The 17,035-nt window shown below is 37.8% G+C and overlaps 1 pseudogene; it reads left to right on the forward strand.

Annotated features, from left to right (window-relative positions):
- Positions 1-15,910: 15,910 nt before the first annotated feature.
- Positions 15,911-16,315, forward strand: LOC149217843 (aquaporin NIP1-1 pseudogene; annotated as a pseudogene).
- Positions 16,316-17,035: the final 720 nt, after the last annotated feature.

Below are 17,035 nucleotides of genomic sequence, written 5' to 3' on the forward strand. Positions count from 1 at the left end.
ATCACCAGTAGAAGAATCAGATTCAATACAGGAAGCGATGTTCTAAGATGGGGATATACACTGAAAGGAACATACACCACCAAAGAAGCATACCAGATAATGTTCCAAACTCAGGAACCACTAGATCCTGCCTGGAATTGTACATGGACTGTCGGGATCTGACCCAAAGTCTCCACCTTCATCTGGCTGTTGTATCATCAAATAATTCTCACATGAGACAACTTAATCAAAAGAGGATTTCAAGTACCATCTTACTGTCCCAACTGTCAAAACAATGAAGAAACTATTCAGCAACTCATGGACTCTTGCCACATGGCCAATCAACTCTGGGAAAAGATCGCTTTCAGATGCCAAAGACCCTGTAGACTTCTTGGGGATATAAGAGGCACCATTCGCAACTGGACTCCAGAGCCCTATAAGATCAAAGTTCTCAACAAGTTGTGGACTATATTACCAGGCCTCCTTCTATGGACAATATGGAAGGAAAGAAATAAGCGAATTTTCAAAAATCACAAAACTTCCTTAGAAATCATATGGACTAACTTATGTTAGAACATCAAGGAAACTCTTGCATTGCATCAATGGACAATTGAGGACTTTCCTACCTAGCCTCAGGAATTAAGCATATGGTCTAATTGGAATATCCAGCTCCAACAGGCACAATTGAATTCAAATAGACCTAGCATTACAACCAGGCAACTTTCACATTGGTTACACCCCCCAAAAAGAGTGGTTAATTTAAATTTTGATGGTGCCTTCAAGGGCAACCCAGGCAAAGCAGGATACATGGCTATCTTCAGAAATCATGAGGGCCAACCTCTATTATTGTATTTTGGCTCCATTTGATGGGATACGAACAATTCTGTAGAACTGGAAGGATTGTGGCAAGGTATGAAGCTAGATGACCAACATAATTTTTATCCCATCATTATAGAAGGGGGCACTCAAATCCTAATCAATATGGCCACTCAAATCCAACAAGAAAGCACAACTTCAAGAGTTGCCAAAAGCTGGAGATTAATGGCCAGGATTGAAACAATAGAGAAATGGATAAAATATAGGAGAGCAATAACTTTTATTCATGTAAAAGGGGACAATAACAAAGTTGTTGATCTCCTAGCAAACATTGGGGTAGAACAGGACCAAATCCTACATTACGGCCTTCTCAACATCATAGATGACCACAATCAACTGCAAATTTGCACTAACCTGGTGCACAAGGAAGCTCAACCCCTGGATGCGGGTGTTAATTAAGGTTATTATGGTGATGAGACAGGGCGACGGCGGGCGGGCCGACCATCTAGCCCTCTACAACTATCCCAAGATCACCATGAATGACATTCATGGCACCTTGCAGGCGGCATTTAATGCCTGCTCCAGTCGAGGCAAGGCCATTACCTGCATAACCATGGAGCTGGAGAACATTCCTGTCATTCTGCCCCTGTTTCACTGTGCTTGCCCTCCGCAGGCAGGAGAGCCAACTGAACGAACCAACACTGGGTGCAAATGCTGGATTGTGAGTTGTCTTGATTTGGGTAATGGCTTCCACCATTCCCATACAAACCTCTGCAATTCGGCTCACGTCCTCCAGCACTCAGTAACCTCCGCGCAAAGCTCTTCTGTCAATTCCTCTTCTACTCCTCCTAACTCTTTAACTGTTCCTATTTCCACCATGGTCCGCCACCGAATGCATAGCCGACGTGGTGGCATGCAAGGTAGAAGTTCCCGCTCCCCTACTTTGAATAGCCACAACTCCACCTTCCCTTACTCCTCTGCCGAAAATCCCCACCAGTACAGTTTTGTAGGTCAGTATCCGAATACCAGGAGTGGCAGAGGTAGAGCCGGCCTCCACAGTGCAACCTTCCCTCTGCCTCCACATCAGGTTCCTCACACGACACAGTTTTGGTTCCGTAGCTCTTTGAATTGCCCGCTTATTGTATCCATTGTCTCCATCTCCATCATAGAAGAGACTGAGCAGCACATTCCCATGACCATTTCCCCAGAGGAGACGCACAGAGCTGGCCAAAGCAGGAACAGGGGCAACAATGATTAGCAGGAAGGTAATGGAGGTCGGAACAGAAGGCATGGTAAAGCCATTGCCGGCAGCTCGCATGTTGAGATGGGCGTTCAAGGTGACATGCAGGCCGTGGAGAGCCGTCTGGGTGACACGTCAAGCCCGCAAGTTGAAACAAGAAGTAGGGAGGAAGGAAATCAGGTAGTGGGACATGGCGAGTCAGATAACCCAGATGATTGGGCGTGCCCAATTGTGGAGGAACCTGCTCTGGAAGACTTTGCGAGGCGTGTCACGTTTGCCAGGTGGCATTTCTTTTAGTTCTCGGTCTAGTTTTGTCCAGTCTTATGTGTCCTCAAGGTAATCTGTTGGTTGGTTGGTCCAGTCAGGATAAACTGTTGTTTTTTGGGTGGTTTTTGATGTTGGTTTTGATTGGTTGGTCTCGTCAGGAAAACCATGGGTTAAATCTGGTTGTATTTTGGACATATTTTCTTTTGGACTAGTTTCCCCTTTGTTGGGGTAGTCTCAGACAACTTTCATGGTTGCGTGCTGATTAAGGCTGGGTCCCTTTATGGCCAAGAAACTCTGTAACTACTTTTTATATCATATTAAATAGATTAACCTTACTTAAAAAAAAAAAAAACATGTTGCATGTATAGCCCCATGGGGGTAGGCATGTTGGTAATCACACTACGGCGAAGTTCATTAGAAAGGTGGGCTCTGTACTGAAGGTCATGAGTTCAATTCCCCTAGACTAACTCGACGTTGTGGAGAGGAGCGGGTGCAGTTCCTAGTGGTTATAGAGGTAGCGGTTTGAATAAACCCCATGTAACACGAGTCGCGAGGCTACCCCTGTTACAAAAAAAAAACATGTTGCATGTATGATTCCCTTGATGCATGGTAGATGTATGTCATTTTCTGGTTGTGTTTTGTCATTGGTATGGATGATTGTGTGCATTTTCAGTGGTTTTAGGTTTTCCTTGCCATTTAATTGATAGCCATGTTGTGGGTTTTCCATTTGATTATTTTATGGATGGTTCCATAATTCCTTATGGATGTGGGTTAGAACAAACACTCTGGAAGCCCTTGAATATCTTGGGTTGAGTTGTTAGTGTTGGAGCATAGGGTTGGACAATCACTCTAGAACCCTTGATTGTTTGACTTACTAGTCCTGGAAACGAGTTAGAAAAACGTTCTAGAGCCCTGGAAGTGTGTGGGTTGAGTTTCTAGTTCTGGATCCATAGACAACTAGATATAAACTGATCTGGTTGGTGTTAGTGATGTCCAATCGTAAGGTGGAATCACTACTTGAGGGTCAAGGTGGTTTGGCCTTTGGAAGACCTAGTTTTGTTTTGTTTGGTTTATTCCACGAGATCCCACATTCACACTTGGAATATCGCGCAGGGGTGATTGGATGAAAGCAAGATCTAGTTCAACCTAATCTATGGTCGGGTGATATGTGGAATTCCCTAACTTGGTTGGATTTTTCATATGTTAACAAGAGTTATTTTTCCTATTGTATTCTATGAGTACTTGTTCTTGTTATTATGTCACTCTTATGTTTGTTCTATCATGCTTATTGTTTTGGTTAAATGTCAGTTATAAGCATGGTTCTAAAATAGGTTCCAGTTATGGATCTTTATATATTTTGGTTAATTGATGAATGGTTAATGAATATGTGCACTAATAGATGTTATTTCAACTATTATGAGAGGGCATTAGAACTTCTTAGTGATTATCAGACAAGTATAAGACCCCTATATTCATATATGCATCCATGGCCTATAGATTACATGTTCAAAATATGTTTGAAGAAATGATTGACATGGTTAGGCCTAGTTAGGTAAAAATATCTACCAAGTTTTTCATGAATATCTTTTCCCTAGTGTTATTTATCATTCTGGAAGGTCTCATTGAGTTCTGGGTAGTGGTCTAGAGGCTAACTTGGAGTCTAGGATCATATTTCAAGAGCACATACTCCTAACTTAAAGAATTGGGTTGTAACCGAATTGATGTAAATCTTATACATGCGGTTGGATGATTCCAACTGCATGGAGGTCTGATTGTGGGTGCAGTTGAGAGCCCAAAGTAGAGAAGGAGGGGTCCAACTTAGGGTTTAGCCACCTGGGATGGTTTCTCAGCCTTTGAGTGTCATTTAGCCTTGTAGGTTGTTGTGAGATGTCAGTTTGTTGTCATTAGTGAGCCCCAATTCCTTAATAGGACATAGGAGGTTGGGTCATGTCATAACAGCTCTTCCTCTCATGTTTATCTCAACAACTTGGTGCAACTAGGTAAATGTGGGAGGGTTGGTTACAGATTGGTATCAAAGATGGTTCTATTCTCTTTGGGTGATATCTAATATCACAGGGTGGTATCAAAGCTCCCAAGTTAAACACTTGAAATAGATGGCCGAAATGTGTTTATCATGCATGTATGTTAGTTGTATATGTGTTCTCTATGTATGCATTGTGAAAGTCATTGTTGCAGTAGTGTCATCTTATAAAGGTTGATGATGTTGATGTTGAGATGATTGATAGGTTGATTTCATTATATATACATTTTTTATATTAATCTCGATTGATTTTGCAGATAACCTCCCCTGAACTTCACTATGGTATGTTGATCTTGTTTACATTTGGTTATCTAACATAGTATGTTTGCAAGAAGTAGAGCATCAAAGATGGAAAGAAAAATGGTGGACTACAGTTCACGTCATTCTCCCTACATATTAGATCAAAAACATGGTGATGAGTACTCCTTTGATATAGCAGATACATTGATAAGTTTGAAAGAAAATATCAGAAGTTATAAAGTCATGAATGACAAGATCATTCATTCACAGGAAAGACTTGCCATAGCACACGAGAAATAAGTAGAGGTTAATGTAGTTATCCTTCAAAGTTTTTTAGACTATGGTATGTTGATCTTGTTTATATTTGGTTATCTAACATAGTATGTTTGCAAGAAGTAGAGCATCAAAGATGGAAAGAAAAATGGTGGAATATAGTTCACGTGATTCTCCCTACATATTAGATGAAAAACATGGTGATGAGTTCTCCTTTGACATAGCAGATACATTGATAAGTTTGAAAGAAAATATCAGAAGTTACAAGGTGGTGAATGACAATATCATTCAGTCACAGGAAAGAATTGCCATAGAACATGAGAAATAAGTAGATGTTATTGTAGTTATCCTTCAAATTTTGTTAGATTTGTATAGACATGGACCCTTTAGGATTAGTCATGGACAGGAGGAAAAAAATAATGGGGCATATGGCATTAGGTGTTCATCAGGATACAGGTCGGACAAGGATGATACAGTCAGAGAAGGTAGGTTCTTGGATACACCTGAAAGGAGGGTAATGACCATAGATTCTACTCTAGTTTTGGTTCAGAGAGATAAATTTTTCGTCGTTGTCACCATCCATAGAGGAGTATCTAGAAGTAATACTTTACAAAGGATTTCAATAAATCAAATCCTCCTACATTTGATGGAGAAATGAAGAAGCCACAAGATGTGGAAGCTTTATTTCATGGGATGAATAATGTTTCCAGGTTGCATGGTTATTCATAGAATATGAAAGTTAGGATAGCTACCTTCATTCTTAAAGGAAAAGTAGACATTGGGTGGGAAGATGTGAAGAATTCCATAGCCATTCGAGAAGTGGAGCAGACTTGAGTGAGTTTGAGAGAATTTTGAGGAAGAAGTATCTATCTGAAAGATACTATGATGAAAGGGAAAATAAATTTTATGAGCTAGAGATGGGATATATGACTGATGAGGAGTATGCTAGTAGATTCTTTGAGCTGTTGAGATATGCGTCTTATTTTAAGGAGGAGAAAGGTAAGAGTCAAAGATTAATTAGTGGGTATTTGGTATCACTGGGTGATGTGATTGATTTTGGTGTGCCTAGATAACTAGAGGAAGCCATCGGAAAGTTGAAGTAATGTTATGAGAAATTGAAACACAACACTGAGTCTAAGTGCAACACTAGAAAGTTAATGACAAGAATAAAGGAAAATGGTATAAGAAGAGAGGAAAACATCAAGATATATGTGACAAGGAGAATGCTACATTAAACAAGAAATTTAATGTAGTTGACAAAAGACAGGGATTTCAGTCTGAGGAGAAGAGCAAGGGTGATGGCAAGAAGCCTTTATAGTGTTGAAATTCTAGCAAGGATCATTGCAGGTGAGATTGTCCACAACATCCAGGTGGTAGACTATAGATCTATAGTGCTTAGATGGCACCAACAGTTGGGGATGTTGGACAAAGTATTCCTCATATTTATGCAACATTTGATAATAGGAAAGATGATCATCATGCATCTATTATCGAGATGGAAGGTAAGCTTTGTGATCAAGTTGTTTCTATTTTCGTTGGCCCTCGATCTAACTATAATTATATCAATCCTTACTTGGTGGATAAGTCTTTCTTGAAAAAAGAAGTGCGTGTAGAGTCTTGGTTAATGTAGTTGGCTATAGGTACCATGAAAAGAGTTTAGAATTGTGTAAGATATTCAACATTTGAGTTAAACAATATATCTACATCAGCACATATAGATGTGATTTCTTTGGTATCTACATCAACGCATATAAATGTGCTTTCGTTTGGATCATACAATATGTTATTGGCTATGGATTGATTATGCATTCATAGGAATAAGGTGGATTTTTATGATCAGGCTATTGAGTGCTTCAATGATGATGGTGAGAAGATAATCTTGTAGGGTATGAAGAAGCCTACATTAGTGAGAATGGTTACAGTTATGCAAGAAAAGCACAGTAGTAGAAAAGGGTGTGTCTTGTTTGTAGATCATATTTCTAGTGAAAAAGGAAAGGATGTTAAATATTCTAAGACCTTGAAGAGGTATCCGATTTTGCAGTAGTTTCGGGATGTATTTCCAACTGAGATTTCATAGTTACCACCTATAGGGAAGTGGAACTTTCTATTGAGTTGATTCGAGGAGTAGCACCAACATTGAAGGAACCATATATGATGAGCACTCCAGAGATAGTAGAATTGAAGTTGCAGTTGAAGGAAATGATTGACAAGGGATACATTAGGCTAAGTGTGTCACCTTCGGGTGCACCAATATTGTTTATGAAGAAGAAGGATGGTACTCTCAGGTTGTTTATTGATTACAAGTAGTTTAACAAGTTGATGATTAAGAACAAATACCGTTTGTCATGGATTGATGACTTGGTCGATCAGTTGAAGGGAGCAACAAAGTTCTCCAAGAGTAATTTCTAGACTAGGTATGGGAATTATGAGATTCTTGTGGTTCCTTTTGGTTAGACTAATGCTCCAACTACCTTCATGTGTTTGATGAATAGTGTGTTGTGTCTTTCTCTAGAAAGTTTTTGAGAGAACTCATTGATGGCATATTAATATTTTGTAAGAATGAGAAAGAGCATGGAGAACATTTTGGAGTAGTGTTAAGGCTATTGAGAGAGAATCAATTGTATTATAAACTAAGTGTAGTTTCTTTTAGATATAAGTTCATTAATTTGGGAACGTGGTTTCCAAGGATGGAATAATATTGGACTCATAAAATGTTAGAGCTATCATGGAATAGGAAACTCCTAGGAATGTGGAGGAGGCTAGATCATTTATGGGATTAGCAGGTTACTATAGGATGTTCATTAGGAACATTTCGAGGATTGCATATCCTATTACATATTTTGAGAGGAAAGGGAAGAAATTTGAATGGACAGAGGAATGTGCAACTAGTTTTGAGCTGTCGGAGCAGTTGCTTTCGAATTCTCCACTTCTAGAGATTTCAAATCCAGATAAAGAGGTTTTGGTATGTACAGATGCTTGCAAGAGAGGACTTGGTGGAGTCCTAATTTAGGAAGGAAAAATAGTATGCTATAGGTTAAGGAAATTGAATTAGCACAAGACTAACTATGTAACACATGATCTTGAGTTGTGATCGATCATTCATGCATTGCAGATGTGGAGACGTTATCTTCTTTGAAGGTGGTTCATATTTATGAGTGATCACATTGGATTAAGGTACTTGTTTGACCAAATGAATCTGAATTCCATGAAAGCTAGGTGGTTTTCCACGCTGACTGATTTTGACTTCGAGATCAAGTACAGTAAGGCTAAATATAACAGGGTTGCAGATGCCCTTAGCAAGAGAGTGAAGGTAAACCACATAGTAACTATGAGTTCATATGGGGCAAATTTACAAGATTAGATGTAGGATAATATGCTGATAGGTACTAGCAGTTTAAACACAAGTTACAAAAGTAGGGTCCAAGTGAATAGGATGTGGACTATCATCTCACGATAGATCGCTTGGTCATATTTAGGGACAAAATCTATGTGATGGACAACATTGACCTCAAGAAGCTTATCTTGTGGGAATTTCATGTCAATCCATATTCAGGTCACTTAGGATATCAGAAGACATTGACAATTTTTAAGAAGTTCTACCATTGGTCAAACCTGAAGAAAGAGGTGGCAGAGTTTGTTGCAAGGTGTTTGGGTTGTCGAGAGATAAAATAATATTGTAAGCATCTAAGGGGTTTATTACCAATGATTCTTATTCCACAGTGGAGAAGGGAGGTCATTTCCATGGACTTCATTTCAGATTTGTCGAGGACATCTAGAAAATATGATTCTAATATGGTTGTTGTGGATAGGTTAACTAAGTTAGCTCAATTCATTCCAATGAATTCTATGAATTCAGCTAGTGAGATAGCTCAAGTTTTCATCATAGAGATAGAAATGCTACATGGTATTCCTAGGAAGATTTTGACGGACAAAGATTCCATGTTCACTTGCATGTTTTGGAAAGAGTTGTTTACAGTTTTGGGTGAAAATTTGGCCTTCAATACAACTTCTCATCCATAGATAGATGGACATACATAGCGAGTGTTGGTTCTACATTTTGTCTTATTTTTATTTATTTCTCTCATGTTGTTCATTGGCTAAATGATTATTTTCGAAGAGTATTTGCTACTTATTTGTTTTAATAGGATTAAAATAGCATTAATGAGAGTTTAATTACGGGTTGTATGTTGTAATATTAAAACCAATTTGATCATACTTTGGGACGTTCCTGCACCATTGCATTTACGTGTGTGCACCATTTCATTTACCTTCATGCACCATTTTATGGCTTCCTACACTATGCTGAACTCAAAACTCGTCTTATGCTTTGTTCATGAAGGCAGTGGTATTTTGTTAGTAGCATGCAAAATCTTACGCTGATATCATTGCGGTTGAAGTTGTGCCTATACTCAACCTGCCAGTTCATGGGGCTCTAATTGTGGCCAATATTGTTGGGCAAGATACACAGACTGTGAAATTTGGAAAGCCCTTAGCCCATGAAATTTTGGCTGAATATTTCTATAAACATCAAAATTTTCCATATTCCATTCTTACATTATACATAGTGCACGGTGATCACCTTATGTGATGATTAATTCATCATAGAATCAGGATGACAGTCCATAACGATCCAAATCTCTAGAAGCATTTGTACCGACAATGTTGAGATCTGTGAAATAAACAAGAGAATCATCTTCAGTTTTGATTGATGTTCAAGTGAATTTCAGTTAGATGAATACACCGTATATAATCTTAATGATACAAAACCACTGTGTTTAGCACATCCCGGGCATCCACATTTACATCTCTTACTCGTTAGAGCATGCTGCAGATGGCACGACAAGGCATGCCCTCGACATACTCGCTGGAGTGGAGAGATGGCCTTAGGAGCCACGATTCCTTCAGGCTCATAAATGGACTCCTTTGTTTTCGAAATAATTACTACGTCATTGTTGGTGTTTGGGGTTTTTGTGTGACCACATATACAAAAGTGGTAGGTGAATTAGGAGGATTAGCAGTTGGAGCGACCATCGCAATGAATGTAGCAATATCTGGACCAATCTCAGGAGCTTCAATGAATCTGGCAAGGACAGTAGGATCTGTAGTGGCTGATAAACAAATATACAAGCATTTGGGTATACATGCTTGCACCTATAATCGGTGCGCTAATGGGTGCAATGACTTATAATATGATTCGAGAGACAAAAAATAAGTCCAAAAGAGAAATTAGAAGGAGTGGGTCATTTTTTAAGGAAATGAGCTCCAACGAATCAATCAACAACATAACAACTTAGAGATTTATTAGATTCCTGATATGGTATCGAGTCATAGTGGAGCTTAAGACCGCAGAGGGCTCTATGTCATTTTGCTAGGTTTCGAATGTTACCTAGGATCACAAGAATGAGATTGGTTGGGAATCCATTATGACTGAATCTTCCAGCATCGTATCTGAAGGCCATGAGGGACATAACAGTGACTAGACAAGTCATTACATGTAATTGAAGGGCAGTTGAATCACACCTTCTAGCAATAACCATTCCAGGAAAATAGGACGGATTCACCAGAATTGTTCCCTCTTTCAATATTTATTTGCAAAACTAATTCTTATTCTGGAAAATTGTTAAAACTAATATACTTCTATATCTTAATTCACTGAATTAAAGGGCCCAATTTGTAAATTGATGTTATATAAGAGATTGTTGGGAGCAAGAATGACGATCAATAAATTAGTCAATTAATTATATAGTAAGGAAGGAAATCGATCGAGCCAGGGACAATGCGCACGAGAGTAAGGTGCAGAAGGGAAGAGGAGTTGTCCCAATGTAGCCTCACGTATTTCATAATTGGTGGATCGCTCCTCTTGTCTTGCTGGTGCTGAGCATTGCCTTCTTGATGTAAAGATTGTTTTTTAGGAATTAACTGAAGAATTTTTCATCTATGTTATGTCAATTTATTTATTACATCTAATGATTTTGACTGTTGTGTGAACCAGGTTAATCGAAGGTGTGAGCTGGCTGGGTTAGCCACCACACTAGCTCAACACTGCTCTACAGTTCTCAAATTAATTAGCATTTAGATTATTATCTACTGTGTGAGTTTATTTAAACAATTTCAGCCTCTTTTCCTTCTTCAAGTTAATGTCATTTAATTTGCTGCAATATTTTATATTCAATTTTAAAGTTAATTTGATTTGCTGCAAATTGTTCCTATATCATTTGTTGCATCAAGGGTTGTGCTTGGGGATTTCTTCTTATCAAATTGTGTCTAGATTTGCTTTGCCTTTATGTTCTCTAATGTTCAACATGAACTGATCTAGACCCATTTAATTAATATTCTAGAACCTGACATTGACATGAGTATTTATGGTTTTAAAAGCCAACATTTATAAAAAGAAAATTGCACTATGTTCGACACCGATGATGTTTAATTTCTATTGTAGTTTCCCCATAAACTTCTGGACATTTGTACATGATTCATTTTTAGGGACAAGGAAGGTGAGAGATTCATAAAAAATTCTTTCATAAGTTATTTACGTAGTAGATTTACTTGTCATTGCTTTCAAGTTAACTTCACACAGAATTAGTACAAGCAGAATTAGTATAGGTAGAATGATTTTTGAATTGATTTTGAATTCCTTCCAGCATTTACAATCTCTCGATATTGTGTTGACACTGTTTGGTTTCCAGTTATGACTTCCTTTCTGAATGTCCTTTCACATTGTTAATTTCCTTTTATTTCCCGCATGATTTAATTGTTTGCTTTGGCTTTTTCTCGAATACTCTTTACTGCAGGATTTAATTTATTCATGAGATTAATATGCAAGATAGACTAACATTTGTTTTACAGGTTTCTAGGGGCTTTCTATGGCATTTCCAGTGCTACGTCTCGAAGCTCATGAACTTTCCCGACTGAAAAATTAAATGTTGGTACATTTATAAGCCCTATACTACACCCAAAATTTTGGCGTCATTGCTGGGGAGGCGCTCAGGGGATCCACCTTGATGATCTGCCGCATTTGGTTTTTTTCTTCACCTAGTTTCTCTTGCAATTTTATGTTCTTTGAATTTATTTTTTTCCTACATTGTTGCTTTCAGGTTTCTCATTTTCTCTAATGTTGTAAGAACTTGCCACGCTATATATATATATATATATATACCAATTCATGTGTTAACGAATGTACCAATTGGCTTGTTAAAAAAAGGAAAATGGTATTTTGAGGAATCATCTAATGAGGAATTTTTATGTTTCTATGGAGACATAAAATTCATTCAATGAAGAATTAACAATTGAAAAATTTAATATTTTGATTGAACATAAAAATGATATTATTAAACATTTGATTTCGAAATTGGATGATTTACAGGAAGAGTGGGATCAGGATGAAAACCCACCACTTATCTTTTGTGCCAACTGTAGAAAGAAACACCTCCTTTGAAAGTGTCCACTTAGTACCCTAAAAATTTGAAATTTTTTTGAAGAGGATCATCCAACAGAAAGTTTCCCATCACTACCAAGATTACTGCAAGTACTGAAGAAATCAAGTAAGTAATCGAATCGACTACCAGGTATAACTCAAAACCCCTTATCATTTGATACTTGGAATAATGGTTATTTTCCTAAGCAGGTTTCTCAACATACTTACAATCCTATAGTTTCATGGCAAACTTTTAAACCTCCTCCAATTGAACACCCTACTTCATGGCCGCAGTGGCCCTCTCCTTGGCCCTCATCCTCAAGCCAAATATCACCATGGCCTCAAGAATCATTTGGATCCTTATCTCTATGGCAACCTCCCATGCAAATTCAATCATATGAGCACCAACAAAAACCACAATTTCTTTCCAATGCGCCATTAAGTTATCCTCCTCAATGGTCCCAACCACATGTGCAACCTTACCCTAGCCTTAATCCATACCCTACCCCTTATCCTAATTCTTACCCTACTCCTTATCCTTACCCATACCATAGCTCTCATTCAAACCTTAATCCATACCCTAGACCTAACCCTGATCTGCACCCTAGACCTAACCCTAGTCCAAACCCTAATCCCAATCCAAACCCAAGCCTTAGTACAAGCATTAACCAAAACCATAGCCCAAACCATATCATATACCATAATCTAAACCATCAGGTTGAATAACAATTTCAAATACCTATTCTTCCCATTGAACAAAATGCTACATCTTCCATGTTCGGAAAGGGAATGAATTTGGAAACCTCCCTCGTTACTATTCAACATTTACCCAAGGAAGATATAATTCAAAGACCACCAAAGGAGCAATGTTTCATTGGAACTTGTTCTCAAAATGTTGTTGAAGCTCAAAAACCCAGAATCTCTCTCAACCATTCATGTGAATTTGAAAATCAAATATTTGAGCATGAACTTGAGGGATTTATCTTTTGTCTTTCACGAGAATCTTTGTGCCTCAAGGAGAGTGACTATCAAACTGTGGAAGACTTGCATTAGTTGGAGAATCATACATATGTGGATTCCATTGAATCCTAGTTTGGATCAGTCATCAAGCCACCTTATTTCTCATCATTAAGAAACTCTTGGTACCATGTCAATTGAAGCAATTGGTTTCTCATTTTTTGGTATGTCTTGAAGTCTATTCTTTAAAAATAAGTGTGAGTATAATAAGAATTTTGTTACACACATGGCTTCATTGGAAGTATTCCTTCACTTAAAGGTGATATTTCTTTCTTTAAATACAGGGTAGGATAATAGGAGAATAATGAATAAAAATGCATAACAACACTCATGAGCTTGCGATTCCATAAAATCACAGCTTTTGAAATTTCTATTATCATGCACTCTCATGGTAAGACTTGTCAGAAGAAATTTACACTTAATACCTCATATTTTAAAGTGACTTTGATTATGGATTAGCATGTCAAGCAAGGATATTGTTATAAGTTACATGCAACACTTCTCTTGTATCCTTAGAAACTATTATTCAGAACATATTTTTATGTCCTCTTCGAAGGGATCAATGAAAAACCTCCTATGAAGGACCACACCTACAAAACTATAATAAGCTTTCATAAAGAACCTGGGCATGATCAACTCAAGGAATATTTTTGGTCATTATTCGAGATGTTTTTTTAAATAATCTCTTAGGCTAGCATGACCAACTAGTAATGAATCGTAATTAAAAGATTTTCACACCATCCTACACTCTTAAAGAGTATATTTTCTTCCCTGCCTATTAAGTAACCCATCTGAGGTTAACCACAATCAGAGTTAAAAAAAAAAAAAACATAAACGAACTAGTTGAGGGATATGAGGTCTCATTGCGAGCCGACCTACTATGATCATGGGTCCTAAGGAGAATGATATTACCGCACTAGTCACCAAGCCAGGGTAATGGCTTTTAGTTGAAAAACTAGAAGATGAGAGGTCTCATCACAAGTCAGCTTGTTCATTCTTGTTAGTTTTCGTTAATAGAACTATTGATAGCTAGTTACCAAGCCAGGAAAACGACCTTCAATTAACTTCTAAAAAGAGAAAAAGTAAAATGTTCTTAAATGAAATTGAATATATATCTAATAGGTGGGACAAAATAATTTCATAAGGTTAAACGATACCCCTGTTGAGGCTATGGACACCTGCTGGTAGCAGGGCCATGCTTGTGGTATTAAAGTTAACTCTACATTATAATTACTTGGTTGTTTTTGCCTTTCCCTAAACTCACTATTAATCTCTTTGAGAATGGATTTAAAATCCTTTTTTTGTTATACCTTGGAGTTCTATCTTTTTGGTATGATTTTTATGGATGTGGGACCCTTAGTGCAGGTAATTTACTGTGCCCAGATAAGAAGAGCTTTACTTATACATGGATAATGGTAAAATGGTCATACTGGGAAGGTACTACTATGTATACTTCTAACACTATGGGTTTTAAATCATGTCACTCATATTTACAATGAGGCTTTTAAAGTATGACTTCTGATAAGGGATGCCTCCGGGATATTCTTTTGGAAATTTTAAAAGCTGACTCTTTTATTCGAGTAATAACAGAATCCATGCAATTTAGTTCTTATGGCAGTTTTCGTTTTAGGTTTTCTTGAAATCAGTGTAAGCAAATAAAGATTCCAGTAGATACTCTATTTTAGAGGAAGTTTTAACTAGCGCAAGAAGTGTGACGGCGCAGAATTGCAGGAACATCATTTTGAATACCTACAAATGTTTCTAATTTTGTTTTTTTTGTGAGGAAGTAATCGTACTGGATTTCCTTGCATGAGGACATGCAAGATGGTCAACATGCGGGGATGTTAGGTCTCCGTTTTGTCTTATTTTTATTTATTTCTTTGATGTTGTCGATAGGCTAAATGATTATTTTCGAGGAGTATTTGTTACTTCTTTGTTTTAACAAGATTAAAATAGCATTACTGAGAATTTAATTATGGGATGTATGTTGTAGGATTAAAACCAGTTTGATCATACTTTGGGACATTCATGCACCATTGAATTTATGTGCCTGCACCATTGCATTTACCTGCATGCACCATTTTATGGCTTCTTGCACTATGCTAGACCTAAACCTGGTCTTATGCTTTGTTCATGAAGGCAGTGGTATTTTGTTAGGAGCATGCAAACTCTTACACTGATATCATTGCGGTTGAAGTTGTGCCTATACTCAAACCCGCTAGTTCATGGGGCTCGAATTGTGGCCTATATTCTTGGTCAAGATACATGGATTGTGCTCTTTGGCAAGCCCTCAGCACATGAAATTTTGGCTGAATATTTCTATAAACATCAAAATTTTCAAGATTCCATTCTTACATTATACACAGTGCATGGTGATCACCTTGTGTGATGATTCGTTCATCATAGAATCAGGAGGATAGTACATAACCATCCAAATCTCAAGAAGAATTTGTATCGAGAATGTTGAGATCTCCAAAATAACCAAGAAAATTATATTCAGTGTTGATTGATGTTCAAGTGAATTATAGCTAGAAGCATAAACCATGTATAATCTTAACGATACAAAACCACTGTGTTCAGCACATCCTGGGCATCCACGTTTACATCTCTTGCTCATTAGAGAATGCTGCAGATGGCACGACAAGACATGCCCTTGACATACTTGCCGGAGTGGAGAGATGGCCTTGGGAGCCACGGTTCCTTTAGGCTCAGAAATGCAGTCCTTCACTTTCGAAATAATTACTATGTCATTGTTGGTGTTTGTGGTTTCTGCGTGGCCACTTATACAAAAGCATTGGGTGAATTGGGAGGATTAGCAATTGGAGCGACCATCGCAATGAATGTAGCAATATCCAGACCAATCTCAGGAGCTTCAATGAATCCAGCAAGGACAATAGGATCTGCAGTGGCTGGCAACAAATATACAAGCATTTGGATATACATGGTTGCACCTGTAATCGGTGTGCTAATGGGTGCAATGACTTATAACATGATTCGAGAGACAAAAAAAGTCCAAAAGAGAAATTAGGAAGAGTGGGTCATTTGTTAAGGACATGAGCTCCAACGAATCAATCAACAGCATAACAACTTAGAGATTTCTTGCATTCCTGATACGGTATCCAGTCATAGTGGAGCTTAAGATCGCAGAGGGCTCTATGTCATTCTGCCAGGTTCGAATGTTACCTAGGATCATGAGAATGAGAATGGATGGGAATCCATTATGACTGAATCTTCTAGCACCGTATCTGAAGGCCACGAGGGACGTAGCAGTGATTGGGAAAGTAATTACAATTAATAGAAGGGTAGTTGAATCACACCTTCCAGTAATAGCCACTCCAAGAAAGAGGAACGATTCACCATAATCATTCCCTCTTTCAATATTTAGTTGCAAAACTAATTCTTATTCCGACAAATTGTTAAAACTAATAAACTTCTATATTTTAATTGGTTGAATTAAAAGGCCTAGTTTGTAATTCGATGCTATATAAGAGATTGCAGGGAGCAAGAATGGGAGTCAATAAATTAGTCAATTAATTAGATAGTAAGGAAGGAAGTCGATCGAGCCAGGGACAGTGCACATGAGAGGATGATGCGGTTCATAACCGGTGGATTGCTCCTCTTGTCTTGCTAGAGCTGAGCATTGTCTGCTTGATGCAAAGATTGTTTTTCAGGAATTAATTGAAGTAATTTTCATCTATGGTTTGTGTATTTGTTTATTTCATCTAATGATTCTGACTCCTGTGTGAAC

This window comes from Pinus tabuliformis, chromosome 1_1, assembly GCF_031772625.1.
Source record: "Pinus tabuliformis cultivar Carrire ecotype Pingquan chromosome 1_1, CPIR1, whole genome shotgun sequence".
NCBI lineage: Eukaryota > Viridiplantae > Streptophyta > Pinopsida > Pinales > Pinaceae > Pinus > Pinus tabuliformis.